Source organism: Oncorhynchus gorbuscha, linkage group LG01 (assembly GCF_021184085.1).
Source record: "Oncorhynchus gorbuscha isolate QuinsamMale2020 ecotype Even-year linkage group LG01, OgorEven_v1.0, whole genome shotgun sequence".
In the NCBI taxonomy this organism is placed as follows: Eukaryota; Metazoa; Chordata; class Actinopteri; order Salmoniformes; family Salmonidae; genus Oncorhynchus; species Oncorhynchus gorbuscha.
The window spans coordinates 29,529,482-29,552,443 of record NC_060173.1 but is presented as its reverse complement, the minus strand read 5'-3'; the positions used below and the strand labels follow the sequence as shown (position 1 = coordinate 29,552,443).

The following is a 22,962-nucleotide window of genomic DNA, read 5'->3' as shown; positions in this document are numbered from 1 at the left end:
GTGGATTTTGTATTTATATTCATTAAGGATCCCCATTAGCTGCTGCCAAGGTCCAGCAACATTAAGGTAGTCATGTACAATTAAAAATATTACATGATATTACATTTCATTACACTTTATCCAATACATTTAGTGTGTTCCCTCAGGCTACTACTCCACTATCACATATTTACAATAAAACATCCTGTACATGTGTGTCTTGACCTTTAACGTCATCAGAGCACAATGTATGTTTGTTATTGTTGAACGCTATCAAACGCCAAAACATGAACTAAAGACCTTGTTTTAAAGCTGACAGTGTTTTTCTATACTTTTATTTTACTTTGAATTCTGCGGCTCTGTTGATCTAAATCTCTGTGAGTGCTGCTATCTGTCCCGGGATCCTGCCAGATTCCGCATAGGGGGTGAAACACGAAAGCCCAGCTAGCCTAGCTGGCTCGGCGGTCTTAAAGGGAGGCCGCTATTGAACGTTTCCAGTGTTGCATGAGCTGTGTTTACTTTGCTTTGTTCCGGGACAACGTGGACCGCTCTGACTTTCAATGTAGCAACTGCTTGCTTGCGGAAGACTACATGAGTGAAGTAGCTACTCTTAGCACGCAAGTAGCAAACCTACATAAGCTACTGGGGAACCCACACCCACGTACTTTTTATTTTTCTTCCACCCCAGTATTTGGACGTCGCTCTGGTCTGCTGGAAGTTTCCACAGCCGACTGGCCGGTGCTAGGCAGGGTTCCATCGCCGAATGGGTTTTCCCCTTCCCTGGAGAATGAAGCTGTTCTCAACCCAACCAAACCTTCCATGGAGGTACGTCACTCGCCGTGGAAGTCGAAGAAGGCGTCCTCTGGCAACGGGGGTCTCCATGGAGATGTTGAACCCAGAACTGACACAGACCAGAAACAGCTTTGTCGCCGTGGATCCTTATCCTGTCCTATCCGGTGTCCTGTGTGAATTTAAGTATGCTCTCTCGAATTCTCTCTTTCTTTCTCTCTCTCAGAGGACCTGAGCCTTAGGACCATGCCTCAGGACTACCTGGCATGATGACTCCTTGCTGTCCCCAGTCCACCTGGCCGTGCTGCTGCTCCAGTTTCAACTGTTCTGCCTGTGATTATTATTATTTGACCATGCTGGTCATCTATGAACATTTGAACATCTTGGCCATGTTCTGTTATAATCTCCACCCTGCACAGCCAGAAGAGGACTGGCCACCCCACATGGCCTGGTTCCTCTCTAGGTTTCTTCCTAGGTTGAGGCCTTTCTAGGGAGTTTTTTCTAGCCAACGTGCTTCTACACCTGCATTGCTTGGTGTTTGGGGTTTTAGGCTGGGCTTCTGTACAGCACTTTGAGATATCAGCTGATGTACGAAGGGCTATATAAATTAATTTGTTTGAATTTGATTTGGTCTATACTGTGTAATGTGGAGCAACCAGACACTGCACTTGACGCATTTATGAAACTACTTATTCCTGTTACTAATTAGCATGCACCCATTAATAAAATGTAAAAACTGTTAAATCCCCTTGTATTGATGAGGAATTGAAAAATTGTATGGTTGAGTGGGATGAGGCAAAAAGTCTGGCAGCCCAACTTATTGGCACTGCAAATTAAGAAATCATGTGATTAAACGAAATAAAAATAAACTACACTATGAAACAATGGCAAGATAAGCAAACTTAAGGATGACATGCCAGCAACAAACGCTGACACTACAAATCCAAGTATATCTGACCAAATTATGAAAGACAAGAATTGTACTTTTGAATTCTGTCAGTGTCAGTGTGGACGAGGTGAAAACTTATTGTTGTCTAACAACAATGACAAGCCGTCGGGGTCTGACAATTTGGATGGAAAACAACAGGATAATAGCGGCCGATATTGCCACTCCTATTTGCCACATCTTCAATTTAAGCCTACTAGAGAGCGTGTGCCCTCAGGCCTGGTGAGAAGCTCAAGTCATTCCGCTACTCAAGAATAGTAAAGCCCCCTTTACTGGCTCAAATAGCCGACCAATCAGCCTGTTACCAACCCTTAGTAAACTTCTGGAAAAAATGGTATTTGACCAGATACAATGCTATTTCACAGTAAACCAATTGACAACAGAATTTCAGCATGCGTATAGCGAAGGACACTCAACAAGCACAGCACTTACACAAATGACTGATGATTGGCTGAGAGAAATTGATGATAAAATTATTGTGGGGGCTGTCTTGTTCGACTTCAGTGCAGCTTTTGACATTATCGATCATAGTCTACTGTTGGAAAAACATATGTGTTATGGCTTTACACTCCCTGCTATAATAGGGATAAAGTGTCACATCTGCTCCTGCCACGCCCTCTAGTGCTCATCCTGTGTCTCCTTGACCTGCCGCCACTCCCCCAGTGCTCTCTCCCTCTCTCTCTGTGTGTGTGTGTGATTGTGGGGGCGGAGACAGGTGTGCTGGAGTCAGAGCAGATCCCTCCCTACCAGCTGCAACCTGTCCATAATCAAGACCTCTACATATACTCAGTTCTGCCTCTTCCACACTGCCAGATCGTGATCTCTGCTCAGTCAGTATATAGTTTCTAGCCATTTGTTACTGTTTAGATCCTGTTATTATGTTGTGCCTGTTTTCCTTGCCTGACAAGATTTTCCTCTCCACTACAGTTTTGCCCGCTCTAACTCTGGTCCATGTCTCCAGTCCCACATCTCGTCATTCTGCTACTCTGTCCTGGATTCCCCACTCTACTGCTCCCTTGGATTCCCCTCCAGACCTGCTTACCCTGTCCCAACCCCTCTCGCTCCAGCCTCAGCCTCTGCACCTGGTTTGCTGCAACCCACCCGAGCTTCCCCTGGCCTGCAATCCATCTCACCCCTGTGTTTCAATAATAACCTTGGTTACTTCATCCCAGTCTGCTCTTGGGTTTCCCTGTTCCACCCCTCGTAACAAAAATAGTTTCTTGTCTAACAGAAGGGTGGTCTTTAATGGAAGCCTCTCAAATATAATCCAGTTAGAATCAAGAATTCCCCAGGGTAGCTGTTTAGGCCCCTAGCTTTTTCCAATTTTACTAATGACATGCCACTGACTTTGAGGAAAGCCAGAGTTTCTATGTATGCAGATGACTCAACACTATACACATCAGCTACTACAGTGACTGAAATGACTGCAACACTCAACAAAGAGATGCAGTTAGTTTCAGAGTGGGCGGCAAGGAATAAGTTAGATCCAAATATTTCAAATACTAAAAGCATTGTATTTGGAACAAAACACTCACTAAACCCTAACCCTCAACTAAATATTGTAATAAATAATGTGGAAATTGAGCAAGTTGAGCTGACTAAACTGCTTGGAGTAACCCTAGATTGGAAACTGTCATGGTCAAAACATATTGACGCAGTAGTAACTAAGATGGGGAGAAGTCTGTCTATAATAAAGCGATGCTCTGCCTTAACACGATCAACAAGGCAGGTCCTACAGGCCCTAGTTATGTCGCACCTTGACTACTGTTCAGTCGTGTGGTCAAGTACCACAAGAAAGGACGTAGAAAATTGCAATTGGCTCAGAACAGGGCAGCACGGCTGGCCCTTGGATGTACACAGAGAGCTAATATTAATAATATGCATGTCAATCTCTCCTGGTTGAAGTGGACCAATAGTTTTGACCCCTATCTTTTTAAAGATTTTTTTTATTGCTTGTTAAACACAATCTTTCTCTGAGCAATTGTATTAGTATAAAAAAATATAATTTCCCCATTTGTTTTGCATACAGTATACAGCAGCTCAGTATTTGTATAATGTATTTTATAACATATTTTACTAGGCAAGTCAGTTAGGAACACATTCTTATTTACAATGACGGAATACACTGGCCAAACCCAGACGATGCTGGACCAATTGTGCACCGTCCTTTGGAACTCCCGATCACGGCCGGTTGTGAAACAGCCTAGAACGAACCAGGGTGTCTGTAGTGACACCTCTAGCACTGAGATGCAGTGCCTTAGACCGCTGTGCCACTTGGGAGCCAATAATGATGGACCCCACTGAGTCTCGTTTTTCCAACAAATATATTAACATGTCATTGCATCATCATGTTTTACTACAAAAGGTAAAGGGGATACTAATTGTTGCCATGTGTAATTTTCAGTACACTAACTTAGGTGGAGGATCCCTTGGAGAGGGGAGAATTACTTTTAATGAGTAACCTTTAAAAAACTTTTTATAATCAATTACAAAAGTACTTTTTAAATAGATTATAATCGGAAGTAACATTTCTATTTTGTCTGTGTATGCACTGAACATTTACGACAGCTCATATTATGATCAATTATCTATCCTGACAATAGATTTAGCTGACATATGACAAAATTGGTGTCAATTGTTATGCAGTTTGGAAGCACAGACTTAACAGATCAGGGCAGAGACCAGCATCTTGCCCTTTTGGCATTGGGGAAATGGGCAAATGAGGCGGTGGTTGATGATTAATGGCAAATTATGAATCCTTCCTTTTGAAGTTATCCTTTCCTCCTCTCGACACAAATCCTTCACCCGTATAGACTGTTTTCACTTCAAAGGGCCTATTCAAATAAGTTAATGTATAGATCTATTACCTGTCAGGATTTGGCCAGGGTTGTTCCGGTTTTTGGTCACTTGATGCCCCCATTGTGCTTTTTGACCTTTTGTTTTCCCTTGATCCCCATTATTATTTGCACATGTGCCTCGTTTCCCCTGATTGTATTTAAACCCTTTGTTTTCCTCAGTTCTTTGCTCTGTGTTTGTATGTTAGCACCCAGCCCTAGTACTCTGTGAACTCTTGTTGATCCCGGTAGACTCTCTTGTGGAATTCTGTTTTTTGTTCTTGTTTATTTGAGTATCTTTTGAGGCTTTTTTATGCTATACCTTCCACCTTGTGGATTTACCTTTTTGTCTTGGAGGATTACCTTTGTTCTTGTGGAATTCCTTTTGAGGTTGTGGCTCTGTGTTTCTGTCAGGACCCGGTTACGAACCTGGGTCTCCGGAGTGAGAAACAGTCACTTAACCAACTGAGCCACGAATAGTCGGCAGAACCCAGAAGATGAGGCAGACACAGCAGTACTTGAGACGGTGTATTTAATGAAGTAAAAAGTGAAGTTCTTCAGGAAAACATGTAACTCCACAACCTCAAAAGGAATTCCACAAGAACAAAGGTAATCCTCCAAGACAAAAAGGTAAATCAACAAGGTGGAAGGTATAGCATAAAAAAGCCTCAAAAGATACTCAAAAATAAACAAGAACAAAAAACAGAATTCCACAAGAGAGTCTACCGGGATCAACAAGAGTTCACAGAGTACTAGGGCTGGGTGCTAACATACAAACACAGAGCAAAGAACTGAGGAAAACAAAGGGTTTAAATACAATCAGGGGAAACAAGGCACAGGTGCAAATAATAATGGGGATCAAGGGAAAACAAAAGGTCAAAAAGCACAATGGGGACATCAAGTGACCAAAAACCGGAACAACCCTGGCCAAATCCTGACATTACCCATGGCCATCTCCAAGCATGCAGCACGTTGGCGGTTTAACCTATCATTGCTCCAGATTACACATTTAAAAAGGAATTTGAAGAACAATTACTAGAATTCATTAGCATTAACCAACCATCAGCGTGTGGGAACCCTGTATGCTGTGGGATGCAGTGAAGGGCTTCATTAGGGATAGGTCCATAGCATTCGCATTGGGTCTCAACAAAGTGCAAACCATAGAGTACTGTAGCTCAAAACAAAACTGTCACAATTGGAAGCAAGTATGCACATCTGCACTACCTCAGACCAAATGTGGGATGAATCTTGTCCTGGAGGCAGAGCTGAGAGGTTTCCACTTGATGGGCCGGCCGCAAAGTCAAAATTGGCTATGTTAAAACATTTATGAAAACCAAAATGAGCTTTTTGGTCTTAATTTAAGGTTAGGGTTAGGCACAGTGTTAGCAGTGTGGTTAAGGTTAGGGGTAAGGTTAGGTTTTATGACTTTGTGGCTAGGCCAGCGAGTGACCACCCTGCAGAGTTGCCTCCAGGACAAGATCTATCCCAATAAATGGCAACCTGCAAATTTCAGGTTTACAATCGAAGTTACCTGCTGCAGCGTATCTCCGAGTTCTGTGCTCAGCTCTTTAGCCGCCAATTGCTAAAGTGCAGAGGCCTGCCTGCCGTTCCACCATAGATGGAGCCCCATCTGTACAAAAGCCCACCATTCAATCCCATGGAATCCTGTTTTTCATCAATATCGCCACGCAGCACACTGAACATCCATCCCCTGTGCCGTTTCATGCTCGGGAATCGTGAGACAGAACAATATGTCCTCGTGAATAGCATCCCACGACATGTATAGCGGACCAAAGTCAATGTATGGGCATATCAGCCCTCATATCTAACGTCCATTTGGAGAGCATAAGCTGGGGAGTTTTTGAGTTTCCTCTTGTTGCTAGCAGTAGCATAAATAATTTGTTTAACAGTGTTATCTGACAAAGGTATTGATGTGAGTCTCTGTGCCTCTGCCTCCCCACACATTGTTTTCACCATATCTCTATGTATGAGTGTCCAGTATGAAGGAAGTTAGAGACTGTTTCCCCAATGTTAACTAGCATTAACGCAATGACTGGATGTCTATTGTATCTACTAAGCGAATCCTTTCGGACAGTACTCAACACTGTTGACTAGAAGTTTAGGTCCCACGTTCAGTAGTGTTAACCTTGCAGTTCGCCTGAGAACAGTGAAGCAGGAAGACAGGGATCAAGTCATCCCGAGGAAAGCTTAGAGAACGCAGTTTCCAAACAATGTGAAGTCTTTGCTGCCCTCCCAAGCAAAAAGGCGGTGACTGCTCATGGAGTGGAACTGAGAAAAATGTATTGAAAGTTTTTAATTGTCCAGCCAAATGAATTCTAGGGAGATCATTGGAGATGTAATGATCTGTTGCCTTACAATGAGTACATTTTTTTTATTCATGTTGACCCTGACCTCTGACATGACCTTTGACCCTTAAACGGCAGTTACTGCCTTCTTCCTTGGCATGGTATGTTATAAATTGCAGGGTAACACCAAAACAAGGAGCAATATCTGCAATTTTAATTTGTTAGTTTACTATACATTTATGCTACTAATACAAGAGCAGTGTAATTACCGACAGTGTAAAAGAGTTTAAACTGCATCCTTTGTGTGTCTTCCACTAAGATACCAGTCGCATTTACATAGAGATGTATGTCCTGCGTCAGTCACATTACATACTGTGTTTCACAAGTAGCCCAAGTCTTGTTATAAGAATACATGTTAAAAGCAGCACTGCAATTATTTGAATTACATGAAATGATTACCTGTCTTGTAATATATAATGATGGAACATGATAGATGTATGACGTAGGGTAGTACAAAAGATTTTTTTAAATGACCATGAGGTTGCTAATAAAAACATTTTATTTGTATTTTTTCAAATGACACTTTTGAATGAATAAATAAATGACATCTTTAAGAATACATTTTAAACATATTTACATGTTCATATTCATAAGAGGATGCAAATGACATTTATCTACAATTGATAAAATGCTGAATAGTTACATTTCATTTTTATGTAACATTTCATTTTTAAGTAAAACTTCTTCAGTGCTCCTGCCTGCATTGGAAGTTGCAGCCACATGGAGGAAGTCCCCGAAGTCGTACACCACACCTCCAAGTTGAGCTTTCATTTCCTGTTCCACGCCATAGTGGAAACTGTCTGCACTCATGAAGGTGTGTCCTGGCTCGAGGAACTTGAGTGTGATGTCCTCCATCAAAGTTGAGTCAGCATTGACAACGCTCACCAGTGATGTTAGGAGGCACCAGTTTTTGTTTTGAGAAGTGCAGTTATCCACCCAATACACTGCATGCTTGACATCTCTCTCTCCCTCTCCGGTGCTGTTACGTAAGATGAAGTCATCTCAATTTTGATCTCAGATCTACTTACCTAGCTAGTTCTTACCAGTGTCTGGATGTCGGCGTTTCAGAGCAATTTCAACCATCAGTTCCCCCCGGGAATGCTGTGCCATGGTGTTGTATCCCTAGATTAGCTATGTATATGTGTGTTGCTGTCAGTCAGTGTCATACAGGTTCGATTGCATCACTATCAGAATAAAATTATATGAAACCATGGTCAAATGCAGTAACTGCAGCCAAGGGCAGGTTGAAACCAAGCTAAAAGGCAGTAAGTTCAGTTACTGCAATTTACCTCCCTTTCACAGTAACTTTTTGCAGTTACTGCTAATACGAACACCATTTTCTCCTAAACACAATACAATAGAGTCAGGATACTTGTCCCCATGATTAAGCATGCATTTAATGTAACAAAAATTACATTAACTCATTTTCAACCAAATGAGCAGTTACTGCCTTTTTTCTTGTGACGGCAGTAGCATGCTAGCAGATACCCATAGACTTCCCAATAATTTAGCTAACGCTAGTTAGCAATTATGCTAGCGCTAGTTGGCAAATTCCTTCAAACTGCACGCTGAGACATAAAAATGGTATTCATGAGTTCATGTGACTGTGGGGAGGTAGTTAAAGGGCTTAAATGCCTAAATCCCGAAGTACGCATTTAAGGCAAAAGCAAAAAGGAAACCCAGCTTCCCAGTGGTGTGAGCATACCAGACGAGCTAAATGCCTTCTACGCTCGCTTCAAGGCTGGCAACACTGAACCATGTATGAGAGCCCCAGCTGTTCCAGACAATTGTGTGATCACACCCTCCATAGCCTATATGAGTGAGACCATTAAACAGGTTAACATTCACAAGGGCAATACTTATTACCAGGATGTTTACTCTGAGCATGTGCTGACCAGATGGCAAGTGTCTTCACTGACATTTTCAAACTCTCCTTGACCCAGTGTATAATACCTACACGTTTCAAGCAGACTCCCATAGTAACCTGTCTAAATGACTATTGGGGCACTATCAGGGACTGTCGGGGTACTCACATCTGTAGCCATGAAAGGCTGGTCATGCCTCACATCAACACCATCATCCCAGACACCCTGGACCAACTCCAATTCACATACCGCCCCAACAGGTCCACAGATGGATCTCTATTGCACTCCATGCCGCCCTTTCCCACCTGGACAAAAGGAACACCTGTGAGAATGCTGTTCATTGACCACAGCTCAGTGTTCAACACCATAGTGCCCTCCAAGCTCATCACTAAGCTAAGGACCCTGGGACTGAACACCTCCCTCTTCAACTGGATCCTAGACTTCCTGATGGCTGCACCCAGGTAGAGAGAGTAGGCAACAACACATCTGCCACGATGACCCTCAACACAGGGGATCCTCAGGGATGCATGCTTAGTCCCCTCCTGTACTCCCTGTTGACACACGACTGCGTGGCCGCGCATGACTCCTAATGACTCCAACGATGAGACAACCTATAGGGAGGATGTCAGAGACCTGGCAGTGTGGTGCCAGGACAACAATCTCTCCCTCTAGACCCAAACTGTTATAGACCTATATCCATCCTGTCCTGCCCTTCTAAAGTCTTCAAAAGCCAAGTTAATAAACAGATCACTGACCATTTCGAAACCCACCGTACCTTCGCCGCTGTGCAATCCGGTTTCCGAGCTGCTCACGGGTGCACCTCAGCCACGCTCAAGGTACTAAACGATATCATAACCACCATCGATAAAAGACAGTACTGTGCAGCCCTCTTCATCGACCTGGCCAAGGCTTTCGACTCTGTCAATCACTGCATTCTTATCGGCAGACTCAACAGCCTTGGTTTCTCAACTGACTGCCTCGCCTGGTTCACCAACTACTATTCAGATAGAGTTCAGTGTGTCAAATCAGAGGGCCTGTTGTCCGGACCTCTGGCAGTCTCTATGGGGGTGCCACAGGGTTAAATTCTCGGACCGACGCTTTTCTCTGTATATATCAATGTCACTTTTGCTGCTGGTGATTCTCTGACCCACCTCTACGCAGAAAACACCATTCTGTATACATCTGGCCCTTCTTTGGACACTCTGCTAACAAACCTCCAAACGAGCTTCAATGCCATACAACACTCCTTCCGTGGCCTCCAACTGCTCTTAAATGCCAGTAAAACCAAATGCATGCTCTTCAACCGTTCGCTGCCCGCATCCCGCCCGACTAGCATCACAACTCTGGACGGATCTAACTTAGAATATGTGGACAACTACAAATACCTAGATGTCTGGCTAGACTGTAAACTCTCCTTTCAGATTCATATTAAACATCTCCAATCCAAAACTAAATCTAGAATCGGCTTCCTATTTCCCAACAAAGCATCCTTCACTCACGCCACCAAACATACCCTTGTAAAACTGACTATCCTACCGATCCTCGACTTCGGCGATGTCATTTACAAAATAGCTTCCAATACTCTACTCAGCAAACTGGATGCAGTCTATCACAGTGCCATCCGTTTTGCCACCAAAAGCTCCTTATACCACCCACCACTCAGACCTGTATGGTCTAGTCGGCTGGCCCTTGCTCCATATTCGTCGCCAGACCCACTGGCTCCAGGTCATCTATAAGTCTATGCTAGGTAAAGCTCCACCTTATCTCAGCTCACTGGTCACGATAACAACACCCACCCGTAGCACACGCTCCAGCAGGTACAGTGGGGCAAAAAAGTATTTAGTCAGCCACCAATTGTGCAAGTTCTCCCACTTAAGAAGATGAGAGAGGCCTGTAATTTTCATCATAGTTATAACAGACAAAATGAGAGAGAAAAATCCAGAAAATCACATTGTAGGATTTTTTTATGAATATATTTGCAAATTATGGTGGAAAATAACTATTTGGTCACCTCCAAACAAGTAAGATTTCTTGGTCTCTCACAAACCTGTAAATTCTTCTTTAAGAGGCTCCTCTGTCTTCCACTCGTTACCTGTATTAATGGCACCTGTCTGAACATGTTATCAGTATAAAAGACACCTGTCCACAACCTCAAACAGTTACACTCCAACTCCACTATGGCCAAGACCAAAGAGCTGTCAAAGGACACCAGAAACAAAATTGTAGACCTGCACCAGGCTGGGAAGACTGAATTTGCAATAGGTAAGCTGCTTGGTTTGAAGAAATCAACTGTGGTAGCAAGTATTAGGAAATGGAAGACATACAAGACCACTGATAATCTCCCTCGATCTGGGGCTCCAGGCAAGATCTCACCCCGTGCGGTCAAAATGATCACAAGAACGGTGAGCAAAAATCCCAGAACCACACGGGGGGACCTAGTGAATGACCTGCAGAGAGCTGGGACCAAAGTAACAAAGCCTACCATCAGTAACACACTACGCCGCCAGGGACTCAAATCCTGCAGTGCCAGACGTGTCCCCCTGCTTAAGCCAGTACATGTCCAGGCCCGTCTGAAGTTTGCTAGAGAGCATTTGGATGATTCAGAAGAAGATTGATGTCAATTGATGACATTGATGTCAATGTCATATGGTCAGATGAAACCAAAATATAACTTTTTGGTAAAAACTCAACTCGTCGTGTTTGGAGGACAAAGAATGCTGAGTTGCATCCAAAAAACACCATACTTACTGTGAAGCATGGGGGTGGAAACATCATGCTTTCGGGCTGTTTTTCTGCAAAGGGACCAGGACAACTGATCCGTGTAAAGGAAAGAATGAATGGGGCCATGTATCGTGAGAATTTTAGTGAAAACCTCCTTCCATCAGCAAGGGCATTGAAGATGAAACGTGGCTGGGTCTTTCAGCACGACAATGATCCCAATCACACCACCCGGGCAATGAAGGAGTGGCTTCGTAAGAAGCATTTCAAGGTCCTGGAGTGGCCTAGCCAGTCTCCAGATCTCAACCCCATAGAAAATCTTTGGAGGGAGTTTTTCCCTCATTTTGTCTGTCATGGTTGAAGTGTACCTATGATGACAATTACAGGCCTCTCTCATCTTTTTAAGTGTGAGAATTTGCACAATTGGTGGCTGACTACATACTTGTTTGCCCCACTGTATATCTCACTGGTCGTCTCCAAAGCCAACACCTCCTTCAGCAGCCTTTCCTTACAGTTCTCTGTTGCCAATGACTGGAACGAATTGCAAAAATCGCTGAAGCTGGAGACTTATATTTCCCTCACTAACTTTAAACATCAGCTATCTGAGCAGCTAACTGATCGCTGCAGCTGTACATAGCCCATCTGTAAATAGCCCACCCAATCTACCTACCTCATCCCCATGTTGTTTTCTATTTACTTTACTGCTCTTTTGCACACCAGTATTTCTACTTGCACATCATCATCTGCTCATCTATCACTCCAGTGTTAATCTGCTAAACTGTAATCACTTCGCTACTATGGCCTATTTATTGCCTGCCTCCTCACGCCATTTGCACACACTGTATATAGACTCTCTCTTTTTTCTACTGTGTTATTGACTGTATGCTTGTTTATTCCTGTCACGTCCTGAGCTTTAATAAAGGTTAAAAAACAAATACAAATCAGCTAGACAAAGGAGCTGATCATAGACTACCGGAAATGAAGGGCAGAGCATGCCCCCATTCACATCAACGGGGCTGCAGTGGAGTGGGTCGAGAGCTCCTGTGTCCAGGTCACCTAATAATCCCCAGTTTACAATTGGCTCATTCATCCCCCTCCTGTCCCCTGTAACTATTCCCCAGGTCGTTGCTGTAAATGAGAACGTGTTCTCAACTTACCTGGTAAAATAACAGATATATAAAATAAATAAAAATCACTAAGGACCTATCATGGTCCAAACACACCAACAGTCGTAAAGATTGCACGACAATGCCTCTTCCCCCTCAGGAGGCTAAAAAGATTTAGATCCTCAAAATGTTCTACAGCAGCACCATTGAGAGAATCGTGACTGGCTGCATCACCGCTTGGTACGGCAACTGCTTGGCTGGCTCTATGCACACTCACTGGACTCACACACTCACACATATCACACACACACATATTGACACCACACACTCACACATATCACACACATATTGACACCACACACACACTCACACATAGACACACTTTAACACTCTTCACATATGCTGCTGCTACTGTGTTTATTATCTAACCTGATTGCCTAGTCACTTTTACCCCTACCTACATGTACATATTGCTGTAATTACCTCAACTACCTCACACCCCTGCACATTGATTCGATATCGATGCTCCTTGTATATAGTCGTGTTATTGTTACTTTATTGTGTTAATATTTCCTTTTTTATTTTTGTGAATTTTTCTCACTTTTTAACTCTGGATTGTTAGGAAAGGGCTCGTAAGTAAGTATTTCATGTTGTATTCGGCGTATGTGACAAATACAATTTTATTTGATATCATACCAATTGAAGCTTCCTGCATATATGTTTACTATGTGACATCTACTACTGAGTCCAGGTTGCAATAATAGGGCGCCAACAGCTGGTCATAGGGAAAAATACAATCTAGGCACACTGTTAATTAAACTAAGAGTAGGCTATCAATAAAGAGTTGTTTTGAATATAAAACAGGTAATACAGTGGATGTATCTGAGACTAGAGATGAATTACAGATTCATTTCCCTCTTTTAAACAAGTCTAATGCTCCACAATAACCAAGCTTCAATGTCTACTCTATACGAAGGATATTGGGACATAGGGCTGTTACAATTTGTAATGCTGGTGTCATAAGGTTTCTAAAACAAAACACAGTAATTTAGTAATGATTGTGCTAATTCTGATAGTCATTAACTTCTTTACACTAATTGTATGTTTGAGAGTTTGTTGATCTCGCTCTCTTTCCACCCTTACTTTGCCGAAGAACTGTGAAGCAGAAAGAAACTTGGAAGAAAACTAGAAATATTGAAAGTTGACAACTGAACTTAAACGTAGGAAAAAATACACTGAGTATACAAAACATTATGAACACCTGCTCTTTCCATGACATAGACTGACCAGGTGAAAGCTATGATATGATCCCTTAAATCTGTGTAGATGAAGGGGAGGAGCCAGATTAAAGAAGGATTTTTAAGCCTTGAGACAATTGAGACATGGATTGTGTATGTGTGCCATTCAGATGGTGACTGGGCAAGACAAAAAATGTAAGTGCCTTTGAACAGGGTATGGTAGTATGTGCCAGGCGCACCAGTTTGAGTCAAGAACTGCAACACTGCTAGGTTTTTCACGCTCAACAGTGTGTATTAAGAATGGTCCACCACCAAAAGGACATCCAGCCAACTTGACACATTGAAGTCAACATATGCCAGAATCCCTATGGAATGCTTTCAACACCTTGTAGAGTCCAATTAAAGCTGCCCTGTGGCAAAAAGGAGAGTGCAACTCAATATTGGGAAGATGGTTGAAATATTTGGTATTCTTAGTGTATTTTCAACTAAAGAAGAATCAAGTGCTCAGGTAATCAGTGTGCTAAACCAGAAGGGAATTGGGATGTATTTTCCATTCATGTTTGTGAACAGAGGATCCTAACTGGTTTTGTATGGTTTTATACCCCCCCTTGATTCTACATCACCAGCACCACCTGCCATCTTCTACAATCTACTTTGCCATCTAAAGAGGCTTGTTGTCAATAGCTTCTATAATCATCATCATCGTCACCTCTTCTCTCCAGAGAGACATTTGACTGGTACAATGTGATAGGAACTGAACTGAGACAATTGAGGGCACTGACTTACATTTTTATTGGGTACCCAGTTTATTATTTTTGATGAACTTATTGGATAAAACTGTATTGTTATGAATGAATAGTCATTGCAGTTGTGATACTCTGGTGTTGTGTATTGATCTTGAACATTAACAAAGATAATGAAAAAAACAAATGTTTTCAATTATAGATAAACTTCCATTTAAAATGCATACCCCTGTGTCCTTGCAGTATTCTTCCTTCAGTAGATATTGAATGTTATCCTTTGCCTTACTAGATAACATTGCTTTAGAAACCAGTCTAATTTCAAACATAAATAGACTGTATGCACATCATACATAGTAACTCTAAAGTAGTTCCTGGTGTGTTACAATTGAATAGGAACCTACAACCCAATTTTAAAAAAAATGTAATTAATTCAACCAACAAAACATATATGCCCTTTTTGCATATGCTTATTGTGACTGGAGATTACAGTGTTTGGATGACATCTAAGAAATAGTAATAATAGCAGGCCGAGAGAATCCACACACACACTCCCTTCGGTCTGTCTGCCCCGCAAACCACGCCAGTCTGAGTATTCTGCTTTTGTTCTTGCGGAGCGGCTCTGGTTCCTTCCCTTCCATAATCCACAGATCGATATTTTTAATTTGCAAACGAAGGCATTCACTTCATTCCTTTATGAGAACCCCTTAGGCTACATAATCATATCCTTGCTCTATACATATGTGTTATACATTTGTTGATGCGCAGGCTACAGGCTTGCCTACACAAAGGAAATGTATCCACATAGAACACGATGTCCATGTCATAGGGAGGGACGTAGCCTAGATTACACGTGAAGTAGGCAATTTGAACATGTGCGCTACAGAGTATGCAAACAAACAAACCCATGTAAACAATGCGAATGTAGGCCATTTTACCGTTCTCAATCAACAGACACACATACCTTTAAAAAAATCGACCATAAATACCCTACCCATACAGTAAAGTTCACTGACTGTACACACACATCCATCGCACACTACTCACCGTTCCTTCTCCTGATCGTGTTGCTTATAATAGAATGAGGTGGATATAGCATTGATCAACTGTATAGCCTATCTGCGATAAAACCCATAGTCTATATCATTGTTGATTTTTCAGTCTGCACTGACCAAACAGGCATTTTGGTGCAGTTGTGCGATGCGCCAGCGACCTATCCTGCGGGAGTCATTCCAGGAGCATGCATGCTCGCCTCCGTGTTGTTTTGACGAGGTGCAATCCACTGTACCAGACGCCGTGCGTGTTTTGCGTCTGTGAGCGTGTACGCGCGTATTGGTGTCTGGTGTTGTAGGGTGGATGAGATAAACGTTCTCATTCAAGCACGGCGAGTTTAGACCGATATGTTTATATTTAAAGGTCCAATGCAGCCGTTTTTATCTCAATATCAAATCATTTCTGGGTAACAATAAAGTGCCTTACTGTGATTGTTTTCAATTAAAATGATCAGAAATAAACAAAAATAACTTAGCAAATACAATATATCAAGCAATCATTTTGCTATGACTGTCTGGGAGTGGTCTGAGAGAGGGACCTAATTGAAGGAGCCTAATGGGAGGGATACGTAAACTGAAAACTAGCTGTTATTGGCAGAGAGAAGGGCAAAGTCTCTTTGTTATCGGTTTATTAACCAAACCCAGCCGATCAAGCTGACATAGCAGGTGGTCTTTTCAAACAGCTCTTACACTAAATATGCATTATCAGAATTTTAATTGTGGAAATATATATAAAAGACAGGAAAAATGTCGTTTTTGACTGCATTTCCCCTTGTCATTTCATAGTTTACGTACAGTGCAAGACCCCTTAGATTTGTGTGTATTTGGTATATGTTGTGTAAATTCTTAGATATTAATTGTTTGATATTACAGCACTGTCGGAGATAGACACACAAGCATTTTGCTACACCCACAATAACATCTGCTAATCACGTGTCTGTGACCAATAACATTTGATTTGAATGGACTTTTTCGACATTTTGTACCGATACAGCCTTATTTTAAAATGAATTAAATAAAACCTTTTCCTCAGCAATCTACACAAACTAGCCCAATATGACAAAGTGACAAAAGGTTTTAGAAATTTTAGCAAATTTATAAAAAGTTTAAAAAACATAAATACCTTATTTACATAAGTATTCAGACCCTTTCATATGAGACTCGAAATGGAGCTCAGATGAATCCTGTGTCCAATGATCATCCTTGAGATGTTTTAACAACTTGATTGGAGTCCATCTGTGGTAAATTCAATTGATTGGACATGATTTGAAAAGGCACACATCTGTCTATACAATGTCTCACAGTTGACAGTGCATGTCAGAGCAAAAACCAAGCCCTGAGGTCGAAGGAATTGTCCGTAGAGCTACGAGACAGGTTTGTGTCGAGCCACAGATCTGGGGAAGGGTTCCAAAACATTTCTTCAGCATTGAAGGTTCCAAAAAACACAGTGGCCTCCATCATTCTTAAATGGAAGAAGTTTGGAACCACCAAGACTCTTCCTAGAGCTGGCCACCCGGCCAAACTGAGCAATCGAGGGAGAAGAGCCTTGATCAGGGAGGTGACCAAGAACCCGATGGTCACTCTGACAGAGCTTCAGAGTTATTCTGTGGAGATGGGAGAATCTTCCAGAATGACACCCATCTCTGCAGCACTCAACCAATCAGGCCTTTACAGTGGAGTGGCCAGATGGAAGCCATTCCTCAGTAAAAGGCATATGACAGCCCAATTGAAGTTTGCCAAAAGGCCCCTAAAGACTCTCAGACCAGGAGAAACAAGATTCTCTGGTCTGTTGAAACCAAGATCGAACTCTTTGGTCTGAATGCCAAGCATCACATCTGGTGGAAACCTGGCACCATTCCTACGGTGAAGCATGATGGTGGCAGCAGCATACTGTGGGGATGTTTTTCAGTGGCAGGGACTGGGAGACTAGTCAGAATCAAGGGAAAGATGAACTGAGCAGAGTACAGAGAGATACTTGATGAAAACCTGCTCCAGAGCGCTCAGGACCTTAGACTGGGGCGAAGGTTCACCTTCCAACAGAACAACGACCCTAAGCACACAGCCAAGACAATTCAGGAGAGGCTTCGGGACAAGTCTCTGAATGTCCTTGAGTGGCCCAGCCAGAGCTTGGACTTGAACCTGATCGAACAACTCTGAAGAAACCTTAAGATAGCTGTGCAGCAACTCTCCCCATCCAACCCGACAGATTTTGAGAGGATCTGCAGAGAAGAAAGGGAGAAACTCCCCAAATACATGTGTGCCAAACTTGTACCCAAGAAGACTCAAGGTTGTAATCACTGACAAAGGTGCTTCAACAAAGTACAGAGTAAAGGGTATGAATACTTATGTACATGTGATATTTAAAAAATAAATTATATACATTTGCAAAAATGTTTTTGCTTTGTCATTATGGGGTATTTTGTGTAAATTGATGAGGGGAAAAACGATTTAATCCATTTTAGAATATTGCGTAACGTAACAAATGTGGAAAAAGTCAAGGGTTCTGAATACTTTCCAAATGCACTTCAATGTTCGGAGAGCTGACTAGTTTGGAATTAGACTACTAACATAATTTTGTCTAGTTGGAATATGTAACTTACACAGTTACAGGCAATAGTGTTGAGGGGGTGATTATTTAAAAGATTAAAGTAAGTAAATGAACCAAAGAGAAAGTGGTGAACCGGGACTAAAATAAACTTATTTGTGCACACTTTAGGACCATGGAATGGCTGTTTTATAGGCCTACTATTACTATTAGGATAATTAGCCTAGCATAAATTATAGTACTAGCCTAGGCTAATACTTTATTTCTACAGTGAGGGTACTTTGTAAATTTAAGTAAAATATATATTTTTTCTGCAGGGTCATGATTGGTGTTTACGATGTTCAGGTGTCTGTCTATCTCCATAACAATGTTTGTGAACAAAATGATTATAACAGTGTAGAACAGAACTGAACAGTCAGATCCGGTGAGTTCTTTGGTTTTACAGTAGTGGCATTAGAGAGGGCAGTAGGGGCCGGGTGTTTGAACTATTAAACTTGAACATTATCATCATGCACTCACATTCTCTATCTATCTATCTATCTATCTATCTATCTATCTATCTATCTATCTCTCTCTCTCTCTCTCTCTCTCTCTCTCTCTCTCCTCTCTCTCTCTCTCTCTCTCTCTCTCTCTCTCTCTCTCCAATTCAATTCAATTCAAGGGCTTTATTGGCATGGGAAACATGTGTTAACATTGCCAAAGCCAGTGAGGTAGATAATATATAGAGTGAATATATAAAGTGAAATAAACAATCTAAATGAACTCTCTCTCTCTCACGCACATGCGCACACACACAGACACACAGCTCAGGCCAAAGAGGCACTGCAAGATTATATTTTTGAAATAAAGAGGCACTACACTATTTTCTTCATGAAATATATTTTGTGGGGCACTGGGCTACAAGGCTACATCTTTTGGACAGATGTAGCCTAGATGTGATGAGGAAATTAACATTTTGAATATTACCACTATCTCCCCATAAACGCTTGTCTAATGGAGTTTAGAAACATGTTGCTCTATATCCAGCATTGACCCCAATATCACCCAGTTTCAACACAGTGGGGGTGGGGTCTATGCTCTCTGCCATCTGTCACATCATCATGACATGATCGTGGCGAGCGTCAGTGCAGTCAATCAGGGCACGTCCTGGCACAATTGAGGTAGAGAAACGGTGATTGCAAATATTTTTTCGAGGATATTATTTGTTTTTCACATATACGGCTATGGTATGTGATTGACGAAATGACATCTGGATTTATGATGCTGATTCATTTAGTTTATCACTGCGCAATAAATGCGCAAATCTAATATTCTTGAAAATACAAACCCACTGAACCGCATACGACCAATGAACGAAGCGAAGGGCGTGACCAGGGTAAATTTCGAGGAGATTACGTCACTCAAACTACGAACCAAGGGTAAGCAGGAAATGCAAATAATATTTGTAGCTAGAATTCACTCGTTAGCTAAAGTCAAAGGTCATTTACGGAACATTTATGAACTTGCCAACGTTTGTGCCGAGTAGTAAAGCTTCACCTCATAGCCAGCTCGTTTTCCCTCGGCAAATTAATGCCAAAACATCTGCTAGCCAGTACACTATAGTTACTGTTAGCTAGCTAAACTAGATTAATTTATTTGTCACAGATGTAATCGCAAGGTACGAGTACAGTGCAATTCTAATGATCCATGCTACAAAAGTGCAGTTCAAAAAAGAGAAGGGAATGAGATAGAATTTAGGGTATGGAATGACCATAAGGGGAGCACGACCCACGAACCCGAGAGCTTGGGTGGCACCAAACCCAGTTCAGCCCCCCAAATCACAACCAGCACCAGGACATCAGACAGGGCAGGTGAGACTGGACTGGGTAATGAATGAAAGTGTTAACCCTGCTCCTGGAAAACTACTGGGTGTGCAGGCTTCTGTTCCTGACCAGCGCTAACAGATCTGATTCATTAACACCTCGATTACCTGAATCAGGTATTCTAGCAATGTAAAGGCTTCCATTTAATGAATTTGAGGAACATTGTTAATGGTACACTATTTTCTAGATTGTTATTAATTCCATTCTCCTGTCACAGGTGAGCCCTTCAGTCCATACAGACAAGGACAGTTCATGAAGAAACACAAGGTCTACACATGAGAAAGAGCTGTTTCACTGTCACCTAAAATCCATTTGAACAAATCATTTTAATTTTGGTATTTTAATTCATATGTTGAGTATATAGGAATCTCTTGTTGCTGCTAAATGCAAATAAATATTTACATGTGTATCTACTAGTAACCCTCTGTTCTGATTTTACATGTTTTGATCACATATCTGAATTCTAGGAACATTACATTCCTTCTCAATGTTACATACAGGTCCAGTACCCTGGCCACACACCAACCTCATTGGCAGAAATAAGTGACGGTCTGTGCTGTTTAAGATGAGGGAAGATTATATATTTTAATGAGCATGGCTGTATTTCTATTACAGCATATTGGATGACTCAGTCATATTCCATTCAACCAGTTCAATGTAACAGCAATAGGGTTAGGCTACTACATAGGTACAAATCTGTTGTTCTGCCCCTGAACAGGCAGTTAACCCACTGTTCCTAGGCCATCATTGAAAATAAGAATTTGTTCTTAACTGACTTGCCTGGTTAAAAAGGTAAAATAAAAAACATTCTAGTTAAAAGAAACTGAAATAAAACATGTCAATTTCTCCTCTTTTGTAAAATATTTTGTTCAAAACTGTTCAACTATTGTCTCTCTTTGTCAACTACTTCCCACATTTTATGCAGTGCTAGCTAGCTGTAGCAGTATTCTCTGATCCTTTGATTAGGTGGACATGTCAGTTAATGCTGCAAGAGCTCTGATCGGTTGGAGGACATCCTCTAAGTTGTCATAATTACTGCATAAGTCTATGGAAGTGGGTGAGAACCATGAGCCTCCTAGGTTTTGTATTGAAGTCAATGTACCCAGAAGGAGCTAGCTGTTCTCCAGCTACATCATGGTGCTACCCTACAAAGTGCTGTTGAGGCTACTGTAGACCATTGCAAAATGGTGTTTTAATCAAATATTTGGGGACATGTGATTATATTTAGTATAGTCTTATCCAAGGATAACTTTTTAAACATAAAAAATAAAATCACTGAGGATGGTCTTCCCCTTCCTCCTCTGAGGAGCCTTCACTGGCAGAAATAAGCCTAAAGAAAGCATACACTAGGTCTACTTGGTGCATGTATAAGACGACACACTCATAATGATCAGTTCTATTTTTATTTATCTTTTTTACATTTTGTACAATGTGAAAAAACATACACAAAACCATAGAGTAGACTGGTCACAAGAGCCAGAGAGGACAGGAATCCAAGGGTACAACATTAAATAACTTAGTGATATGTCATTTTGTCAGGATAATCTTTTAACTACTTGAGGATAAATAACATATTTGCTGTTAATAGGATGACTAGTAGCTTATGTGTGAGCATGTGCTGTACAGTGGGTTGTGTTGTAAGTAAGCCCAAGGTCTAAAACCAGTTAGCATGCAGAATTCAGGAAACACATATGGATACATTGACAACTAAAAGATGTGCCTGTGACAGCAGTGAATGGCAATTAAAGATCGGCACTTTGTGTGGACTCACTTACAGCAAGGCAAAGATTAACAAAACAAAAAAAAGCAGGATCTCGGTTTTCCAAATATCAAAAACACTGTTTTTCTAAAAGTCAGTAACAACCATCCTCAGCATGCAAACAACTCCATTCCCCCTCGGTTCCTATAGAACTTCAAACATAGCATATTCTGCAATGCAGTAACTTAATATTCTCTAGAGAAATAAATGTAGTTATTCAATCCAGGACTGGGTAGGTGAGAAGGGCACTGTAGTGAGGGGAATGGTACCATTCATGCGAGGTGACAAAGAAGCAAGAGAATGGTACCAATGAGGGAAAAAAACAAGACAACGGTTTAGTTCTCCTTTTCTTAAAATAAGTGATGCTATGCAATACTGTACTGATTACATTCATTCAGAAAACCTACTAACAGACTAATCTTACCCAAATCTACCTTTGACAACCAATATAAGATACGCAGCTTACACACAAACACCATTGGTGACGACAGAAAATAACTTTGTCTTCATACAACCCTGTGTGCTCTGCATTCAATTAGACAGTCTTGTGTTGGTATACGACCGTCACCTGCCACGTCTGACACTGACTTGTTAAGGTATGTAAAACTTCCTCTTAACCTCCACATTAGATATTTACCGATGTCTGAGAACGTTTCTGATGGATGTCTGAGAACGTTTCTGATGGATGTCATTGGTTGGTAATAAAAACAAGTCTTTCAGTCACTGGACTTTAAGCCATCAGAACCGCAGGGCTAGGTGTTTACGGTGGAATTTCTCTCAGTAGTGAGAATGCAAGGCACTAAAGAGTTCTGCAAGTTTTTACTGTTACTGTGTGGGGGTGGGTTACAGCAAGACATAGAGTACTCTATGATGAGCATTATGTGAAAGCATCATTTAATACGAAACATTTACTGTGTGTGTGCAAACCCATATACATGTATGTGTGTATACACATATGTATGTGTATATATATATATATATATATATATATATATATGTATATATGTGTGTATATATCTATATATATATCTATATATATATATATATATCTATATATACACACACACACACACACACACACACACACACACACACACACACACACACACACACACACACACACACACACACACACACACACACACACACACACACACACACAC

The 22,962-nt window shown here is 41.5% G+C and overlaps 1 long non-coding RNA gene and 1 pseudogene across 3 annotated transcripts in view; one reads left to right on the top strand and one right to left on the bottom strand.

The window, feature by feature from the left end:
* The window catches only part of LOC124035842, a 57,870-nt pseudogene extending 42,008 nt beyond the window's left edge, over nt 1-15,862 (bottom strand). Inside the window, exon 1 of the transcript XR_006838807.1 lies at nt 15,629-15,862. The product of XR_006838807.1 is annotated as a proline-rich protein 5-like (transcript). The remainder of the gene's footprint in view (nt 1-15,628) is intronic.
* A 3,495-nt stretch (nt 15,863-19,357) lies between these two features.
* Nucleotides 19,358-20,449, top strand: LOC124003633. Of its 2 annotated transcripts, none has more exons than XR_006833262.1 (2): nt 19,358-20,028; nt 20,258-20,449. It is a non-coding gene; the product is annotated as an uncharacterized LOC124003633 (long non-coding RNA). The 2 variants fall into 2 exon arrangements; XR_006833259.1 differs by having other exon boundaries at nt 19,358-20,156.
* The last annotated feature ends 2,513 nt before the right edge of the window (nt 20,450-22,962 follow it).